Source organism: Drosophila navojoa, chromosome 4 (assembly GCF_054131105.1).
Source record: "Drosophila navojoa isolate 15081-1374.11 chromosome 4, UAZ_NAV_1.0, whole genome shotgun sequence".
Taxonomy (NCBI): domain Eukaryota; kingdom Metazoa; phylum Arthropoda; class Insecta; order Diptera; family Drosophilidae; genus Drosophila; species Drosophila navojoa.
In genome coordinates this window covers 21,641,668-21,662,500 of record NC_142892.1, presented here as the reverse complement: position 1 = coordinate 21,662,500, position 20,833 = coordinate 21,641,668, and the positions used below count along the sequence as shown (strand labels likewise).

The window sequence follows — 20,833 nt, the reverse complement described above, 5'->3', positions numbered from 1 at the left end:
CAGGGGTGCAATATTTCGTATATTGTCAAATGGGCCAGCAGCAGCAGCAGCAGCAGCGACAACCCACAATAAGTAAAACCTCTCACTCTTTTTTTAATGTCGACCAAACGCTAGCCAAGTGTCTGGGCCAATTTTATAATGCCCTACGACTGCTCAATGCAGCTCCTTGCTTTCTGGGAAAATAGTTTTTAGGAAGGGCGATGGGAACAAGAAACGATTGAAGGAATTGCCTTAGTATAACATATAAATAAATATATATAAATATACCTAATAAATAAGTATTCCCCAACGTAATTTCAGGAATTAGGCAATGGAATAAATACGATGAAAATAGAAGAGGATAGCTACAATATATAAATATTCTCTATAGACATTTCATGAACTAAAAATAAATAATTTTGTTCATAGATGAGAATAAGAGAGGAAACTGATATTAAATTTAACATTTATTTTTGATAAGACTTTTACAAAAATAATATTTATTTTTTACACTATATTTTTCAATATTCCTAACTGTTGTTCCACTTGTATTCTCATATAGTTTACATCGGGCTCTCACAAAAATTCGGAATAGTTTCTTTACATCTGCAATTGCTGAAGCATTTGCTTACACTGAAATAAAACTCAATGCACTTCAAGTTCCTCACAAGCTCATTCAATGCCCTGCAGCCAAGGCATCTAACTCTCAGCTAGCTTGACGTCTTGAATAGCCCAAAACCAAAAAACATAAAAAGAAAATAAAAAGTAAAATAAAATCTATCCGTGATATGCAAATAGACATACATAAATCTAGCTAAAGGCTACAGGGTATTGCATGGATTATCAACACATTCCAATAGCCGTTTGGGTTCCTTCCATTTTTCTATTTTTTCTATTTTTTGGTTTTCAATTTTTTAGTAGTTGTTGCTGGCAGGCAAAACGTCGATTTTACCCAGGTCAGAAACTTGTATATACGAAATTGTTTCTCTTTTTTTACTGTGTGCACATGGGCACGGCAGAGTTTCAGCAGAAAGTGTGAGTAAGAGGGCGAGAGAGAGAGGGAGAGCCAGGGCCTGGGAGAATCGCAGACGGTGACGGCAACGACGGCTTGCTATTATATTTATTATTATTTTGTGATTCAAACGAAGTGATATAAATGTGTCACGTTTTACCAGTTCACACATACTGCAGGCCAATCGCTGGCCAAAAGCTAAGCTGCTGCCATACAGGTAACACACAGCAACAACAACAACAACAATAACTGGCAACAACAATCAGCCAACACCAACACCAACGCCTCCTTTTGTTTTGCCAGCCTCACGCTTTGGCTCTTTACTCTGATTTCAGTATTTTTTTTCGCTTGCTTTTTTTTGTTGCCGTTTTATTTTTCGTTGGCTTTTTAGTTTGCGCAACAATTTCGTGAGCGCTGGAAGATGATTTGTGTTACGAACTGGGACTGCGACTGGGATTGCGACTGGGTCTGGCACTGGGACTGGGACTGGGACTGGGACTGTGGCCTCAGCTCTGCTGTGAAGTTGAGACCGCATCAGATACACGTCCAGCGGGCGTTGCGACCGGTCGTCGGCTGCATTGTTTTGGCTTCTTGGGCTTCTTTTGGCTGGACCCGACTCGACGGCTCGACGGCTCGACTCTGACTTAATTTCTGTTCGTACATTTGCAGCCAGCTCGAAACTATAGCACAACTGCCTCGACCAGGAGAGGCGCATTGTTATATGACTATGGCCATTGTTGTTGCTGTTGTTGCTGTTGCTGCTGCTGCCTCTTTGCATTATTTCTGACTCTGACTCTGGTATCAGTTGCTGTTGATCAGCATTAGCACCTCTATCGAGTGAGCCTCTGGGATGACTGTGAATTGTTCGTACGTGTTGGTTATGAGGAAGGCATCAGGTAACGCTTATAGTGTCGCCCTCCCGCTGCCGCCCACCCCAGCAGCAACACGCCACGGCTATCAGCATTCGCATCGGCAAGTACGTATGGCAAAATTATGTAGCATCAACTGCATCTATATATGTAGACATACATACATACTCTAGCGAGTGTGGCCAGAGTTCGAATTTAATTTGATTGAAACATGTGCTCCAAAGCATGTAGGATCTTGCAACTGCGTCTAATTTGTGATAATTTGTGGGAAGTACGAAAAATACCAGCGAACTCGCCTCGCCTCGTCTCGTTCGTCTACGCGGCAGATCTTGATGCTGCAAATGAAATTATTGGGGCAATGCTTGTGTGGAACTGCTCAAGACCCGATGATGGTTGTGGGAAGTTTTATTTTCTGTGCGAGTGTGTGAGTGTGTGTGTGCGGAGGCTGAGTGAAGTGTTGAGGGAGACAGAGAGCAAGTGCCTGATAAACAAGATAATTGAGGATTATGCAGCACTGAGCATAGCAAAATCAAGCAAATATGAATGCGAACAATAACCCGAGGCACAATGAGTTCATAAGGTCACTTGCAGCACATCAACGAGATGGAGATGTGAAAATATTCAAGTCCAGCTGATTCACATAGGCAAACTTTAGTTAATGTAGCGAAAATAAATTTTTGCTACAGGCAAGCAAATTCGCAAAGCCAATTTGTAATACAAAAACAAAAATATGTTTAAAATTACAAATTTAATGAATAACAAAACAAATATTTAGTTTAAGGGAATTTGGAAAATAATTGTATTAATTGTAAGAAAAGCAAATATTTAAATTTTAAATAAATATTATTACGATATTTAATTGAATTAAATTATAATGAAAATAGTTCGACTTCAATAAACACGAATTTGTTAGAAAATCTTTAAGTTAAGGTATACATATAAGATTCAATTAAATTTAAAAGAGAAATATTATTTAATATCATATATTTATTTTAAAATAAATATCTATATATTGCATTATAATAAGAATCTCAGCTTAGTTTATTTTAAACAATTGCTTTAGTCGAATTCGTGTTGGCATGAGGTCCAACACGATGGAAATCGAAACAAAATCACATAAGAAAATTTGATTTGATATAAAAAAATAATACATAAAAATTTCATGTTAACGTCAATATAATATTTCTTACCTCAAATTTTTTTTGTATTATTATATATTGAAATTTTCAAAAGATCAAGGAAACATATATATAATATTTAGTTGAATTGACTGGCATTTAAAACAATTCCATATTGTAAAATGCAACAATACATCAAATTTTATTTTAATATCTGATAAATTTAGCAACAAGACTTTTAGCATTCTTGCAACAATCTAAAAAAAAAAAAAAATACACTTTTGTTAGCATTTCCATTCAACTTGTGGATGTCGTTGTGGCACATAATTAGATGGCTGCATCTTTCAGCAAAACAAAGGTCGAAGGCATCAAACCCAACTCAAATTTTTAATGCCACGATCAAACAAAGAGCATTCCCAAAAACTAAAGTGGCAAAGCAATTCAACGAAATACCCGCAGCAAGTCAATGCACACACACACACACACACACTCATATATACATATATACAATCAGCATATTTCGAATGACATTTGCGCCCTAACGATAACTCGCACTGTTGCAGACTGCCTCCCCTGAGAACATTCCGATCGGGCCCCGTCGCCCCCTGCCCCAGCCAGCGCAGACATTGGACAAACATTGGCACATCGTCGGAGCCCTCAGCTGTTATTGTAGTTCCTTTACTTTTGTTGTTGTTGTTGTTTTTTTTGGTTTTCTTTTTCAATTTGAATGATTTAACATAAAGCAGAAAAGGTAAGACACAAGCCGAAGCAGCCTCGCATAATGCGGGGCATTGTTGTGGCAGGCCTTATAAGTGCCACGACCAGGCAACACGCGCAAAAGTTTAACAGCCGCAACAACAATACCGACAACAGCAACAACAACACGAGGCGCGCAAATAATTTCAATCGTCGTGAATCATGAATAATTCAAAATCATCATTACCAACACCTTTTGAGCAAGCTCTCCTGCAACCACCTGAGAGTGTTGCCCAAAATGTTCACACTTCCCAGCGGCAACAGCAACGGCAACGGCAGCAACAACAATCGACTGGTAACTGGCAACAGCAACTTTTGCTCAATCTGCAGCCGCATCGCCGCGTGTTGAAATGGGGGGGCAGCATCACCAGCACCACCAGCAGCAGCAGCAGCAGCAGGAACAATACAACAATATACAAATCCGTGTGCTCTGGCCAGAGCTGGAGAGGACGCGCTGCTGCTGTTGGTGATGCTGCTCAAGTGCTAAACTGAGGCGGATTACCCAGGCAGGGCAGGCAACGGCAACACAACCACCAAAATATACACACACATACACATGCACACCTCCGCCCCCTTTGGCACGCCTCGATTTTTTGTGCCGTCGCCGTCGCCGTCGCCGTCTATTGTTCCATCGAAATATGAGGCACGACTCTGGCATTAAACTTCAAAAACGTTGCAAAATGCCAAAATGCAGCTCCAGACTTTGCTTCGATGTTGGCCAAGAACAATAAAAAAGATAAGCAAACGCTGTCTGACAACAACAACAACAACAACAGTAACAACGATGACGATGCTTCGAGCCACTTCAGCTAGCTGAGCTGCAGAGCGAGCCTCGTCTGCCTGCTTACGTTCCGCCTCCTCCTGCTCCTTGGCCATTTGCAACAAAAAGCGTTTGCGCGCAAGTGTTGGCCAAGAAATAAAAGTTGCTGACCTTAGCTACGTCTGAGGCTGAGGCTGAGGCTGAGACTGAGGCTGAGACTGAGCTGCAGACGAAGAGTCTTTGTCTATGCAACAACAGCAACAGCAACAAAGTTTAGCAACGTCTTGTATTTTTCTTCCTTTTTCTTCTCATTTCTTTTTTTTTTTATGTTTTTGAAGGATATGAGGCAAATACAAAATAGTTGCCAGCGCAGGGCGGTGGCAGCTCCAAAGTTGGGCTGCAGTGGCAGCTGCTTAATAAGTTTAAGCAATTAAAAGAGTGCTTTAAAGGTGGCCTGGCCCCCGACATTGATAGGCGCATAAAAACAGCTTAATGATTAGCGAGCTGGGCGCGAAGTTGGGGGCGGCTGCCGGCGGTTGACTTTAATGACTTGGCAGGCCAGGCTTAACAAGGTGCGCATCATAAACGCTGCTTAATAGCGCAACTTGCAAATGCAAGGCGCGAGTGGAGGACGAACGAGTTTCGCTTTAGTTTTCGCCTAGGATCGGCGCTCAACAGAAATAGTAATCATCGAAGTGCCAGTAAAGAAACAAAACTAATGATCACGATGTGGCATAGGAGAGCTCTAAGGGAGCTCAGTGAGATATCATGTTAATTGGCAAATAGCACTGCGGTGTGTGTGTGTGTGTGCTGCCTATAAATCCCAATGGGTCTAAGCCGACGTCGACGAAGGGAATGAGTCAGGCCTTTAGTGAAAAGCAACTGTCAACACTATAACAAAATGTAATTTAAATGTAGCAGGAGTGCATATATAGATGTATGAATTCTCTTTATGGACTACATAAAGGGTATTCACATAGAAATAAATGAATGTATGAATACCGTTTAGGGACTCTATTCAATCCTAGTACATTTGTATTATTTTAATTAATAATCGGTTAATGAAAAATGTGTTTTAATTTCTTTGAATTTTTTAAGTGAGAAATTTAAAATAAAATGTTTCTTTTTTATTTTCTTTAAATTTTTTACTAATAAATTTTGTTTAAATTTATTTAATATTTAAAGAATAATACATTTTAGTTGCAGTTTTTTTTTAAATTAAAATACGATACATAAAGTATGCATTGTATTAAATATTAACAAATCAAAATATTCCATTCCTATTAATTTCAATAATTTTTTTTTAATAGCATACATATTTATTACAACTGATTTTCTGCTACCTTTAGTGCATGTTTTACATCCCGATTTGGTTTTGTAATATAATAATGCATGATAATAATGCCATACTATTTCTTGACAAATTAAAAATACCCTTTCTCTGCGAGGGTAACAAAGAGAAAAGGCAATTCATATATAGAACACATTTTTTCGCATTTCATGCCTTTGCTAAGCCCGCGCGCTAAATGCTTTCAACTATTTGAAACATCTGCAGCATTTCCATTTCAGTGCACCCAAAAAAAAAGAAAAGAACAATCACAAACCTTTTATGTATAGCATATATACATATGTGCATTTGTCTGAGTGTGTGTGTGTAATTCTTTATTGTTGTCGATCATCATCATTGATCACATGCGCAAATTGGATGCAGCTCAGTCATGCATGTGTTTTGATATAGGCTACCCAATTGATTAATCCGATGCCGACTTAATTTACCCTCAACAGCAACTGCTGCAATAATGATCTAGGTAAACAGTTTGTGTGATTTTCACACGCACACACATACACACACACACATACACAGAGTAGTTGCCCACCCGTATTTGTTACCTTTCGAAGAGGGTATTTCGCCAGCCGCTTCTGGGTTAGTCAGCAAAATTTTGCGCCGCTATTGTGACTTGCCAATTGGCATTTGGGATTTCTGGTCAAAGTCATTTTGCGCATTTTCAATTTCCCAAAAGTTTTCCATCATGCCACCGAGTTCTCCACCGCCCAGCGGGCTGCCTGCTGTTACACAGCTGCTTTGTAGTCTTAGCGCATTCAAGCTGCTAATTAGTCGGCATTAGAAGCATAAAATGGGCAGCCCACCTCCTGCTGGAAGCTCCACGTTGCCGGCAAAAGCGCATTAGATGCTTCAGTTGTGCTGCTAGTTAGGCGAGAGCGACTCCAGCGAGGGTGTCTCGAACTCAAAACGAGAAATAAATGCCAATAATTTGGTTTTCGCTCAGCTCAAACCAATCACCCACACCGTTCGCCCCTTCCCCTTCCCCTCCCTCTCCTACACAAACTCAACTCGGCTCAGCACAGCTCAGCTGCTTGGCTGCCCTTTTTTGGGGAAAATACAATTTAGTTTTTGAAAGGCTAACGAACTATTTTCACAGCCTCGAGTAGCTCTTCGGCTGAAGCTGACGCTGAGGCTGAGGCTGAGGCTGAGGAGCTGCTGCTCTGGCCACTTGGCAAAAGTGCAAGCGTGGCGAAGGCAAAACCTAAGCAAAATCAAAGGCAAAGAAAAAAAAAAAACAAGAAAAGGTTCAGCTTGAATTGCCATTTCCATTGTTGTTGTTGTTGTTGCTGTTGTTATTTTTGTGTTTGCTACGTGCACACAAACTTAATTTGAAGTTAAAAATGTGGCACAAAGTGTGGCCAAGGGTGGATCAGCTAGTGCAAATGTGAACGCTGTCAAGAAGGTATCGACTTTATCTCATCTGGCCTTTTATAATCCAGTTAATTTGAATTTCTGAACAAAGGCAAACAGCTTGAGAGCCAAGCGAATATGGAGCAAAGGCTAAATGTTATCTGAGTATGTAAAATTATTAACAAAAGCTGATGTATGGGATATATAATTATTATTTATTTCATCTCATTTATATTCACTTTATTTATTTTAAACATTTATGAAAATATACTCATATAATTCGTACAGATTGAGCTAAAATAGTGCAAGTTAAGGAAAGAGTTAAACTAACAGATCTATAGAAAAAGTTTCTTGTTAAACATCCTGTTAACGCTATCAACAGACCTCAGGTACTTCATAGAGCATAGATAATTCAGGTACCACAGATACTTCATATATTTTATAAAATCTTTCAAAGAGCTGAAATGCTTCATAGGTCGTAGAGATTTCATAGTCTATAAGACTTCAACAAAGCAAATATGTGAAAGGAAGAGAAGAGATCACAAGCAAAGTTAAATAGAGACAACTAGATGAGTTAAGAAAACAAAGCAGAACAAAGGAGACCAAGAAAATAAACAAACAAACAATGTGTTGTAAGATCAATCAATGAATTTTTATAATTTTAGACAAGAAATTTGACTAGTTATTGATAGTTCATAGACCAAAGATACTGCCTACTATATTAGATATTCATAGTCTTATAGCACAATCTACAACATTTCATATCATCAACAAGGAAAGCAAAATACAAACAACTAGAATAAGGAAGAACTGAATAAGGTAAAAAGCTGATAAGCTAGCCAAACAAAGTAGAGCAAAAAACAAGAGAAGAAGCAAACAATGAGCTGCAGGATTAATCCACTGCTCTGGTAGCTCGTGTCATTAGAGACGTCGCATTTGTTTTTCATTCATCTGCATCCTTTTTTTCGTTCTCTGATCAGCTGAGGAGACACGAAATAACCAAGTCAGAGATTCAACTGGTTTCACAACCCTTTGCTCACTATGTTGCCCCACGTATGAATGCTTACACACATACTATATACATACATACATATACACTGGCATATTGCTTACTTTTTCTCCTGCATGAGATTTCACTTTGAAAAGTATTTGCCGCATGTGTCTGGATAACTTTGGTGCTGCTGTTGTGGCTGGCTGTGGTTTTTCGCTGGTTTTTTGTGCTTTCTTTTTTTTTTTTTACAGAACGTTTTGTACGTGCTCGGGTTTATGTGCATAGGATTTTCAATACGTCGCTATTGATTTTTATATAATACATAATTTCTTCAACATTCGTGTTCTTTTTTTTCACTCGTTGACTGGTTGCCGTTTTGTTGTCGTTGATTATTGGTGATTGGTTGAGTGGGTGGTTCGGTGGCTCAGTGTCTGGGTGTCTGCCTGCATCAGTCTTTGTCATCGTTTATATATAGCATACGATTCGATTATGCGATTTAATCTGATTTCGCACAAACGAATGATTCAAATGCAAATGCAAACACATAGGCTGGAATGGGGGACGCCTGCCTGAAGGAAGCAAACAGCATAGAAATGCGAGTCCTCAGCTTCGTTTTTACATTTATTTTTTCCTCCTCTTTTTCTCATTTTTTTGGTTAATAGCTTGCGATATATAACAAGCAGATGAAAGCAAAAGATTTGCATTACAAAACGACAGGTAAGCCATTTGCAGAAAGGGTGAACTCCAATGCAGGAGGAGAGGTGGGAATGGCATGTACTCGCTTGTATGTATGTGTGTGTGTGTGTGTGTGTGTGTGTGTGCACACATGTGTACAAGCGACTTATAAAAGCCAAGCTGTGCGTACACAATTATAGCAGTGAAGTGGTATTGGGATTGGCATTGGAAATTGATTGGGTTTGCGGGAATGTGCTCGATTTAAAATCAAATCACCTGCCGTGTGTATGTTGTTAGATAAATCTTTGTATATGATGAATGAGTGCATATTGCTAGCATGTTTTTCCACTCGACATTGTTGAATAACGGCCTGATAAGGGGCTTCGATAACCAAAAGGCCCATTCAACAGAATCATCAAGTACATTCGAACAAATCTAAAGCGATTTCAATAGAATCCAAGTGAAAGCACTTGAGCTGGAAAATTGTATTCTATATATATACTATATATTGTTGTTATTGTTGTAGGTATGCATTTAATTTGCATTGTAAATGGAATATAAAATGAAAATACCAAACTAACTTCTCTACAACTTACTTAATATCTTTAATTATTTTTCTTCTAATTGAGCTGCGAGTGAGACTTCATCTATTATTACAGCTGCCGTTTTTCGCTCACATTTCGTTCGACTTTTGCACAGAATGTCAAAAAATCCAACTGGAGAACATTTTGATGTAATCCGAAGCAAGCAGCAAGCCGAGGGCAAAGCCCACCCACTGAACGTTCTATGCCCACTAAGTGCGCATCAAATTTGAGTCATTTAACTTGACTTGAAAACTTTACTGCCAAATGCAGTCATTAAAACTGCCGCCAACTGGCAATTTCAATGGCAAAGATCGGGCCGAGAAACCAAAAGCCAAAAACCTGGCAAAGCGACCGCAACAAACGCGAAACTGCCGAACGGCAATCAACTATTAAAATACAAAAAATAAAAAACGGGAGAGACCATAAAAAACTCTAACATGAAATTAAATTGATGCCCCAAATGGAGTTCGTCCTGCCCAGATCCTCGACCGATTTTGGGGCATTTAATTTTTATGGCTTTTTGCCAAAGGTTCAATCAGAAAACATTAAAATTATGTACAAACATTTTTTCGGGTACGGCATTATGTAGTATAAAAATATGCGACGAACGTTTTGGGCCGTAGGGGCAGTGGGAGGAGGGGGCCGCTCCTGCTGCAGCTGCTTATGACCGGAAGTTTATGGAGCGACCTGCCGAGGTTATTTTATTGTCTGGAGGGGACTTTCTGGAACCGGCCAGATAAACGGCAAACGCTAATTTGAGTCTTTGTCACGTCTTACCATATGGAAATATTATTTGTAAATACTTTTATGTTTGGAACGTGACCAGGGACTGGGCGGCACATGTGATGCAAGTGGAATTGGATGATTGGGCTCTCGCTTATTGAAGAGCCACAGGGAGAGAAATATGAAAGAGAGAGAGAGAGAGAGAGAGAGAGAGAGAGAGAGACGTGGGGGCAAGTCGACAGCACTTGTCGGTGCGTAAAAAGTTGCACACCCGGTTCAGTTCAGCTGTGCTCGCCAGATTTTTTATTGTGGCGACGAAATCAAATAAAGCGCTCTCAAGTGCGTGGCCTTTTATATTAAAATTTATATGGCGCAATGTTCGCGAAAATCCTTGGAAACGAAATGTCATCATAAAATTGCCAGACGACTTAGCGAACGAATAAATAAAAATTACTTCCAGATGACATATCAGCGCGAGTGCCACTGCTGACACCTCAAAACCTAATGCGCTTATAATACAAACTGTCGCTGGAACAAAAGGAGGCTGCGTGTGGATTTGGAGCTCGAGCTGTCGAGCTTCTGCTGCTGCTGCTGCTGCTGCTGCTGCTGCTGGGCATGGGAATACGGCGAATGGGTAGCACTGAGACCCCAAAATAAAACCGGGACAAATTGAAACGTTCTCGAGTCTCGAAAGTCGAAAATAACAAAACGGCGTTGGCGACTGTCAGCTGCCTGGGCCCCGTCTCAGACGTCAACTTAACGTGAATAATTGTCTAAATCCCAACGACAAACACTTATTGTCCTGGATTAGCAGGCAGACGACTGCCATCCCAACCAGGCACACGGAACACAGCGCAAAACGGGCAAAGCGGGCAAAAAAGAAAAAAATAAAAGTGAGAGAAAGAAAAAACAAGCGAAAGAAAACTTTGTGTTTTTCTTTAGACTCCCCGCACAATTCGCCTCAACGGAGTGGCAAGCGTTTTAAGTTGAACATGCAAAGCGTTTGGTCAGCACTGGATCAGGGACAGGTAGATGTAAAGGTGGGCGGCTACCTGGCTGTGTTTGCTTGCTGCGTTCTTTGCGTTCAATTAATTTGCGCACAATTTGGATGGCACCGGCCCCCGCCAAGTCCGTCAACTTTCCGTCTCCTGCTTTTTATCTACCAACTTTTTTTTTCTCAGTTAAATATGCAAAGACAAAAAGCAAACTTTAAGTAACAAAAGTAGTATATATACACCTGAATATATGTATGTATATAAATATATATATGTACGTACGTATATATGAATGGTATAGTGCAAAAGTTTTTTAGCCAGCTTGCAGCCGACCCGAGCCCGGACAAAGGAAGACCGCTGTGCGCAAAAGTTTCGAAAACTAGCCGTAAAACCCCTGCAGAGGCAAGCGCCACTAAGCTAACGGCAAAAGTTGTCGCTCAGAGGGGGGAGGGGGCAGCCGCAGCAGTCGGCGAGAGCAGGTGAGATTCGATTTCATTGATATAATAGCTGCTCGCCATTCAAGTGTGTGCCAAGGCATAAAATGGCAGCTCAAAGTTAGATTATGAGCATGAGAAAGTGAGCATAAAATATAGATTCTATACACAGGAGTTGAGCGTAAATATTCAATTATAATTAATAAATAAAAATATTTCAACTAATGCAATAAAATGTAATAAATGTTAAGATATAAGATATATATAAAACTAAAAATAAATAAGAAAGGAGAGTCAACAACAAATAAGTAGATAAGTATATAATCAATGAAAAAGTTTTATGAAAATTGAAAATAAATGAATAAATAATAAAAATTACTTTAGAGGAAGTACAAAAAGGATAGGAGTTAAATAAATGAATAATTATAATAAAATTACAGAAATATGTAATACCAAAGAAATTATATGAAATGAGAAAAAAAAAAACAATAAATAAACAATTAAATTATGAATTTGATTAAAAAAGTGAGATTACTTCAAATTAAATAATAAGAAAAAATGGTTATAAATTAAATAATAATAATAAATAGCCATAACATACAAATATATATAAAATTTCGTTTCTAAGTTCGTTTAGGCATTTCGCCTTGAAATCATTTCCATATGACCTGATATAATGATGACAATGATAACTTATATACACCTTTCCATACATATATACATATTTATATACATAGATTATAATCGGTGACTGACAGCCAGCATTGAGGTTGTGCAGCTGTCAGAGGATTAGGCTTATCGCAGCTATTAACCTTTTGCCCTATCAAACACATGGAAATCAAAGTGGAAACCCTTTCGCATGCTTAATTTAATCAAACAGAGGCGTGCGATCATTAGAAACACATTTCAATGCTCGAACTAGCTCGTCGGGTGCTCAGGTAAAACAGTCTCGATAATGCCCGAACAGCAACACAATTGCACTTCATCAAGGACACAGGAGCTGTGCTAACAAGCCAAAAGGGAAACCGGTTATCTTGGCTAAATTTGTGAGTAGCTCTCTGTCATAGATATGCAAATGCTAGGTAATGGCTGTTTTTTATGTGACCCGCATAGCTATTCACACGCCGAAAAAGGATATGCGAGATATATACAAATACATACACATACATATGCAAATGGCATCTGTACGGGGGTAGCTGAATAGTTGAGTGCCATAAGTTAGGAGGGAGGGAGGGAGGTAGGTAGCTTACAAGCTCGTGTGAGTGAGTGAGGCGACAAATTTCGCCGCCTGTTTCTAATGTCCTTTAAAGCCCAGGCTGCGTGTGACACACACCCACACACACACACACACACACACAGAGTCGCCGGCACGGGTCCTGGGCAGTGCGGCTATCAGCTTTCAAAACTTTTGCCCAGCACGGCCTTTAAGCAACGAATTTCAATTAATAGCCATGCGGAGACCAAGCTGAGAGCCACTTCCTGCCTTAGCTGCTGCTGCTGGTGCTACCGGCTCCTGCCTAGCTCCCAAGCTGCCTCGCTGCCTGTCTGACAGTAAGCCCAACGGCTAGAATCAGCTCAGCTGTTGTGCCATTCATAGACCACCAAGTTCACTAGACAATTTATTTTGCTTTCGATTTTCCAAGCTGTCACTTTACGCTTAAATGCGCACAGTTCAATTTAAAATGGTACCAGGGATGATATACCAGCCCAGAAGCAACAGCAGCAGCAGCAGCAGAAGCAGCAGCAGCAGCAGCGGAATGGCCTGGCCTGGCCTGGGCTGCAGTCGGCTCGCAGTTGCCGCCGTTTGACGCAGCCAAACTAGGTTAAGAGGTTGTTATCCTTATGCCGTGTTTTTTGAAAATAGGCAACCTCGTCCCACGTCGGCTCCTCTCGACTCGACTCGACTCGACTCGCCTCGACTCGGCTCGGCCTGTTTGTGATGCCTTCATATCCGCTGCAGACACATGAAACGTCCTGCTGCCCAAACCACAGCAGTCTGCATGGCCACCGCAAAGATGAGGCAACATCATGATAATGATGATGATGAAAGCCTGGCTGAGGCTGATGATGATGAAATTATGAGCGCAAAGCATTTGCATTCATTATGTATAACATTTCGCTTTATTTTGCTCCCCATCTTCATGTTTTTTTTTTTTTTTTCATAATTATACCCTGTGCCCGCTCTGGGGGGCAACTACAAGCGGCCGCAGTCGTAATTATATGGAAAGATTTGCCAAAATAATAATTTAGCTTTAGTTGGAAACGGGTAAGTGCAGTACAGGGTGTTCCCGAGTCGGGCACGCTCCTTGATGGCATATTTAACTGTACTTTTTTGTTTGCCTCCGCGTTAGAATTTAAACTAACTTCGCTCGTTAGCTCCCGCCTCCTTCCCCTCCCCCTGCCCAGCCGCAGTCCCGGATGAGGCGGCTTAAATGCAATGCCACAAAGCGTTAATGGATTTTTTTTTTCGCTCTCTCTGCAATTTTTATTATTATTTACACTTGGTAATACGATGTGTGCGTGTGTGTGTGTGTGTGCATACATGTGTATGTGTGTCAATGTGTTTCATATGTTTGAGCGTAATTTTTATGAGCATTGCCTTTGCACGCCATCCGTAGGGGTGTTCACTCATAAATTTTAATTGATTGCCAAATAGCATATGCGAATTTCAGCGAGGCATTCGCATTTACTATTATGTAAATAGAGGATTAAGTCTCATTTCAGTGCGGACGCATTTTTATACAGAAAATTGAACATATAGACAGGAGAGAGACAGACAAGGAAATACCAAAAAGAGAGAGAAAGAGAAAACAATTCGTTTTAAGGAATGCAAAGCTATATATGTACATATATGTGTATAAATTATATATTATTTTATAAATTATGTATTACATTGATTAAATCTATATTATATTATACTTATGTTATATCAATTTAATAGGTAAAAGAAAAGATAAAATATGTTAAACAATATTTCTTTAAAGTAATATAATTATATTTTTAGCATATGTCTTTTTATTTCAAAAGGAAATTCTTCAATTATTAATATATACAAATTTATATGGCAAAGTAATAAAAGCAAATATTTATATTGTATTATGAATTCCGCTTAAAAATCATGCAGAAAACTATAAAATATTCTATAAAAAAGGGTTTTATATAATATTAAAATAAATTTAGGATACAATAATAAAATATAAAATATAAAATAATAATAAAATAAAATATTTGAAGAGCTTCATGTTAATGGTAAATTTTAAATACCAAATGTTAATTTTAAATACGATCTTAAATATTCAAAGGATCTGTCTGAGTGTTTAATGAGAATTATATACAAGAGAATTAAATACAAAAGAGCTAAATATAAACCAGTCTATATTTATACACATTATTAGTCAATTCAAAAAAAAAATAAATTCCAAGTACAAATATTGGCACACCCTAATGCAGTACTCGGACGCTTCGCAGCCAAAAAAGTAGGCAAAACTTTTTAATGGTATTCAAATTTTTGGAATATCCTAAAAACTCATGTATGCGCATATTTATATAATTATTTTTAGTTTTAGCCGCCAAAAAAAGGGGTAAAAATAAAAAATAAATAAATAAAAATAAATAAAGGGAAAAGCTTTATACAGAGGCATATTTGAATTGTTGTTGTTGCCTTGTATTAGTTGCAATGCAATTCTAATTTTAGCAATTGCCACAGCCGTAACAAGGGCTAAAAGAAGAAGAAGAGTGAAAAAAACAGTAAGCAGAGCAGCTACTTCTGACTGGATGGAGTTTTGCTTTTATTGTGTATTGCTGGCATTTTTTGCGCTAAATGATTACACTTAACTGGATTTGCATATATTTAAGCATTTCCTTATACGCACTGAGCGGAAAACGAAATGTATGCACGTGCGCCCTCCTGCTAGCCCGGCCTTCAGCTCTTCTGCCCTTCTGCCTAGCCGCCTATCCGCCTATCCGCCTGGCTGACTGCTGCACAAAAGGATTATTAAGGAGCTTCATATGTAAATGAAAACCAAATGCACACGCAGACAAACGGGCAACCAGGACCAGAAGGCTGAGGTGCGAGTAGATGGGATGGACGAGCACACGACGACACAGCATCCAGTACAGAGCAGAGACTGTGAAAGATAACCTGGCAGCCACAGTTTGGCAAACACACACACAGTGAAAGGCAGAGAGAGAGAGCGACAGAGAGAGAGAGTAAGAGAGAAAGCAGACAATGTTTGGGTAAGGACTATGGAGGCCACCTTTATGCCTGGCTAGAAAGTAGGTGAAAAGGCAGATGGAAGAGAAGGTGCTGCTGCCGAAGCTGGAGCTCGAGCTGAAGCTGAAGCTGGAGTCGGTGCCGTTGCCGTTGCCGTTGCCCGAGCCAACAGACGAGACATCGCACAAATGGGACCCGCACCCGTTCGTTGGCCCGTAATTTATGCTTAAGATAAAGTCCTTGAATAAATACATGGAAAATCCTTTGAAATTGAAATTAAATACGAATATAATTTTTTCTTATTTTAAACCTATTTTGCCTTAAACGCAATTGCAGACAAAAGGCGCACGACAAATGAAATTAACATTTGAGTGGTGCAGACCGAAATTAAGAGCCACTTGGCCACATCCGTTCCACACACTCACCCACACACGCACACGCACACCAATCAGCCTTAATGGAGCTTTGGGACTTGCCACGCATATTTATTAAAGCAATAGATAAGTCTACCAAAAAAAAAAAAAAAAGAAGAGAAAAATGAAATTATAATGCCTGCGATAAAATTGCAAATAAGCTTTAAAAATGTATTTCTGAAGTAGGTTACGAACATTTTCAAAATAAATATGGCATTTTAAGTATGCAAAAGCTACGTCTGGGATTGCTGCGCACCTTGACAGCTTTGTTTCACATAATACTCATTTTGGAATTAAGATGCTGAGCATATAGCGCCTCAAAGGTTTAAAAGGATGAGCAAAAATACTAAACACAAAGCACATGAAAGCTTCTGTCTGACTTTAATTTAGTTGATGTTCAAGCTATATATTTGTACATAACAAATTTTGGAGAATATGATGAAAAATAGAGTAAAAGCAAGTAGTTCGAGTAGAATCTGAAAGGAGCAGATTAGGTTATTTGGTAATTAAGAGTGTATGATAATTAAGTAAAGTTTTTAAAATACATGAAAGCTTCCGCCTTAAAGTGTGGTTACAGTTAATAAAGCTAATTTTTGAATTCAATTTATTAAATTTTTAAATCAAAACTATTGTTAAAAAATAAAAAATAAATCTAATAAAAAGTTTGCATTATTTATAACGATTTATCAAAGATTTCATTTCTGTATTAATTTTTTGTTTTAGCTGTAAATTTAATTTAATTTGATGATTTTTAATAAACATGTATTTCATAATTTAAATTTATTTTATCCAAACAGTAAAAAATCTTGACTGAATTTGTCCATAATTATTTCAATTCATATTTCAAACAGAAGCCTTGTGAGTACAAATTCAATTGCTGAGCGTCCAAACGAGCTCTTCAATAATCCTTTAATGAAACAACTTCTACAGTCTGCAACTATCTGCTATTTATGTAAATCCCTCGGCAATCTAGCTTTCGTTGGGCTTTACAGCTTTGCTTTGCAGCTGATCTCAATCTGTGAAACAAAATCGAACTCAATTGCTTACTTAGTAGAGAAGAAAAAGCTACAAAACAATTACAAAATGCATAATGGAATGCTAATATTTGTGCTGCCAACTCCATTGATAACAGAAGCTCTCAAATATACCAGTGCACCTGTTAGGCTCGTTAGCATCCAGGAGTATATATGTGTGTGTGTGTGAATTTTGTTTTTCCTAATTCTTTTTGGCCTCAGTCAGTTTTTATTTTCATTGGCAATAAACATAAATGTTTAGCATTGGGTTTGTTTGGCTTCTAGTTTTAGCAATTCATTTTTTTCTGTTTTTCTTTTTTTTTCATTGCTAAAAGTGAAAAACAAAAGAGCTACGAAAATCAATTTGCAATCTGCATGCACAAAATTTGCACAATTTTTGCAATTTGAACCATTTTGGCAATTTCAAGTTGCATTTTTGCCAGTCTCGTTCAATTGGGCCAATACAAATTGTTTTGAGCCGAGCCAAAACGTTGGTAAATTTAATTATTAGAAAACAAACGATATATGATTTAATTTTATTTGTCTGCCTCGCTCTGTCTAGCTCATCCCTCTCTCTCTCTCACACACACACACACACACGCTCTATAGGTTTCGTTGCTTGTCCATTGTTATTATTAAACTTTTGGCTATTGTCTGAATTTTTGTGTTTTCTGCTATTTGTCCAGAGTTAGGTAAAAACCCGCCGGCATTGGCACACAAGCAAAGCACAAAATTAAATAATTAAACAATTTTCGAAACTGTGTAAATGACAAAGAAAAATTCATTTACGAACATTACAATGCTACGCTTAAAGTCATTTAAAAATTTTACAATTTGTGTGCGCCATTAACAAGCGAACAACATTAAAAGTTATTATATAGTGTAAGGTATCAACGATGATTTAAAGGATCTCGGCTCTAAAACTTTAAGAGATATTAAAGATGCTTTATATCAGAAGAGTTTGTTATGATGTAAGGTATCTAGTCCTTAAGACGAAATCAGTTCTTAAAGTTCCTTCACGTCATCGAAGACTCTTGTTCATTCTTCATATAAATTCCAAGCTAAAATACATTTGATTAACTTGTTGCTTCAAAACATTCTTTTGAATTTTATTAGAATTTATATATATTGTTGTACATCATAGAGAAAGTAGGCGATGACTTAAATAAATATATTTCAATAAAATTTTAGGGTTCTATATATCATTTCGAATTTCACATAGATTTTACTTAATTTGACTTTAAACTGCACAGAAAGAATAAATTGCTTTTAGTTAAAGTTTCAATCAAAAATGAATTTGTTCAAGCAAACGCTGTTGAAAACCCTTCAAACAACCTCCATAAGCATAGCTTTTAAAGGGGTTTTATGTCTCCGCTAAAAATAACGTGAAATAGATTTTAGTAAAACTTTCACGCGCATATTTCATAACTTCACTAGGAGTATATATAAGGCATCAACTAACTATATAAATGCCAAACACACGTATATATATTCATACATATATATCGTTACCTAGACAATTTATATGCGAGCAATTGCATAAATCTCGCTCCCTCTCTCTCTCTCTCTCTCTCTCTCTCTCTCACTCTCTCCTTCTCTCTTGCACACTTAGCCTTGCCACAAATAACAAATAAAAAAAAAGAATCGAAAGCAAAAGCAAATCAAAATACATTTTTAGGTCGAAAATTGTCTAAAAATGTGCAATTGAAGCGGGGGCCGGGTGAGGGACGGAGCGCGCGAGCTTTGGCTATATAAATTTCAATCTATCATTTATTCAAGTCCTAGGCCCTACCCAAAAGATACAACAACAACAACAACAACAACAAGTGCATGGCCGTGGCTCGACGCGCCGCTTCGCCATAAATCCCCATCAGAGATACGCGCGTATATTTATTTACTGCAACTCACACAGATACACACACTCACACACACACATACACATAGAGCACAGACACGCGCCCAGAGAGTGGGGGACACCCACACAACCACAGAAAAGACAACGATGGCGACAAAAATTGTTGCCGAAAAATAAAATGGCTGCTGTTTTATATTTTATTTGATTTTGTTCGCTAATACCCTGTACCAGGTACTAAATTAGGAGTATATATGAAGTGTTGTTGTGTATTAGGTGAATAAAAAAAAAAAAAACAATATCTATAAAACAAAGATTCTAGTTTTATATTCTATATATTGTATATTTAAATTTTATTATTTGGCCCGCCAATACCCTGTATCACAAGTTAACTAAGGAGTATTTCTATTTTGTTTGTGCGTTAGAATAGATATAGAGATCAAAATCTATAAATTTGAATGTTAATCTTAAGATTAATATATCGTGTGTTATTATTTTATCCCTATATTAATGTGATTCTTTTCCTCTTTTGGCTATACTTATATATTTATAGTCTATCTACTGTAGCTTTACCTACAGATAATACAGGAAATCTCCATTGTCGAGTATTTGCCAAAAACGAGAAAATACTTTTTATCTTTTTATATTTCTAACGTTGTCTGCGCTGCTCCCAGTTTTTGGTACTTGTGTAAATATTTTACCAAATGCGTTTTTGTTTACTCTATATTTTGTATACCCTGCACATTTTCTGCAGCTGGCAATGGGTATACTAGAGTGCGAATAGCTCTTTTTGGAGTTTACTTGAGTGTACAAAAATTTGCTAAGACATATTTTATATTTATTTATAAGAATTTAATATTAAGATATATTAGATCATTATTCTTTTTATAGAGGATATACTAGATGTCATGCTCTCTTTGCTGGCTATAGCATGCCTAGTTGGTTTTTATTCTTTTGGCTGGGCACGGCTAATAAAAAAGGATTTCTGCATCGGCCTCTCTCGTTCGGCTTCCGCCAATTTTATGGGCGCTTTTATTTTGAATATATATTTTTTCCAGATCCTGCCTCTGTTGTCATTGTGTATGTGTGTGTGTGAGTGGGTGCGTGTATGGGAATATGTGGTTCGTACTCGCTAAAATATTTATGACAAGCGGTACCCAAAGAGCAACAGCGGCAGCAGCGGCAACATCCAAGCCGAGCCGCGTCGAACAGCGGCAATATTTCAATATTTGCGTATGGCTCCAAAACAAAATAATAATAATAACAATAATAATAGCCAGAGTGTATGTATGTGAGTAATTAAAAAAGTTGCCCGAAAACGAAATGAATGCACCCAAAGTGCACAGTATTTGCATTATATTGAACGATTTCAGACCGGCGCGGGAGAGGGCTCAACAGTCGAACTCAAATCAATAACATTGCTTCAAGGGGCGCTCAGAGTCTAGACAATGCCCACATATAGAGTGGATGCATCGGTGCCTCTGTGCAGAGACGACCTACATCAATCATAATGACAATGCATTGATTAAAACACGAAGAGCAGGATAAGCGGATTAAGCCAACTTAAAAACTGAAAAGTGAAAAACTCATCCTGCATATGGGTTAGCCTGCCTCTTCTCGAAGGCCGCAAAGTAAAACAATGCGAAAAGAAAGGTCTTTCCACAATTGAACAGTCAATGGGAAATGTTAAAAATTTTTGGTAACAATATTTGTTCTTTAGTGGAAATTATGAATAGAGTATACATATATAT

General features: G+C 38.1%; 2 protein-coding genes across 2 annotated transcripts in view; both read right to left on the bottom strand.

Moving 5' to 3' along the window:
- Positions 1 to 20,833, bottom strand: part of olf413 (DBH like monooxygenase olf413) — a 144,858-nt gene that overhangs the window by 121,497 nt on the left and 2,528 nt on the right. The gene's annotated exons all lie outside the window — the stretch shown is intronic.
- Positions 6,297 to 20,833, bottom strand: part of endos (endosulfine alpha) — a 107,702-nt gene continuing 93,165 nt past the window's right edge. Inside the window, exon 4 of the mRNA XM_089259192.1 lies at positions 6,297 to 6,311. The gene's annotated coding sequence lies outside the window, so the exon portion shown is untranslated. The remainder of the gene's footprint in view (positions 6,312 to 20,833) is intronic.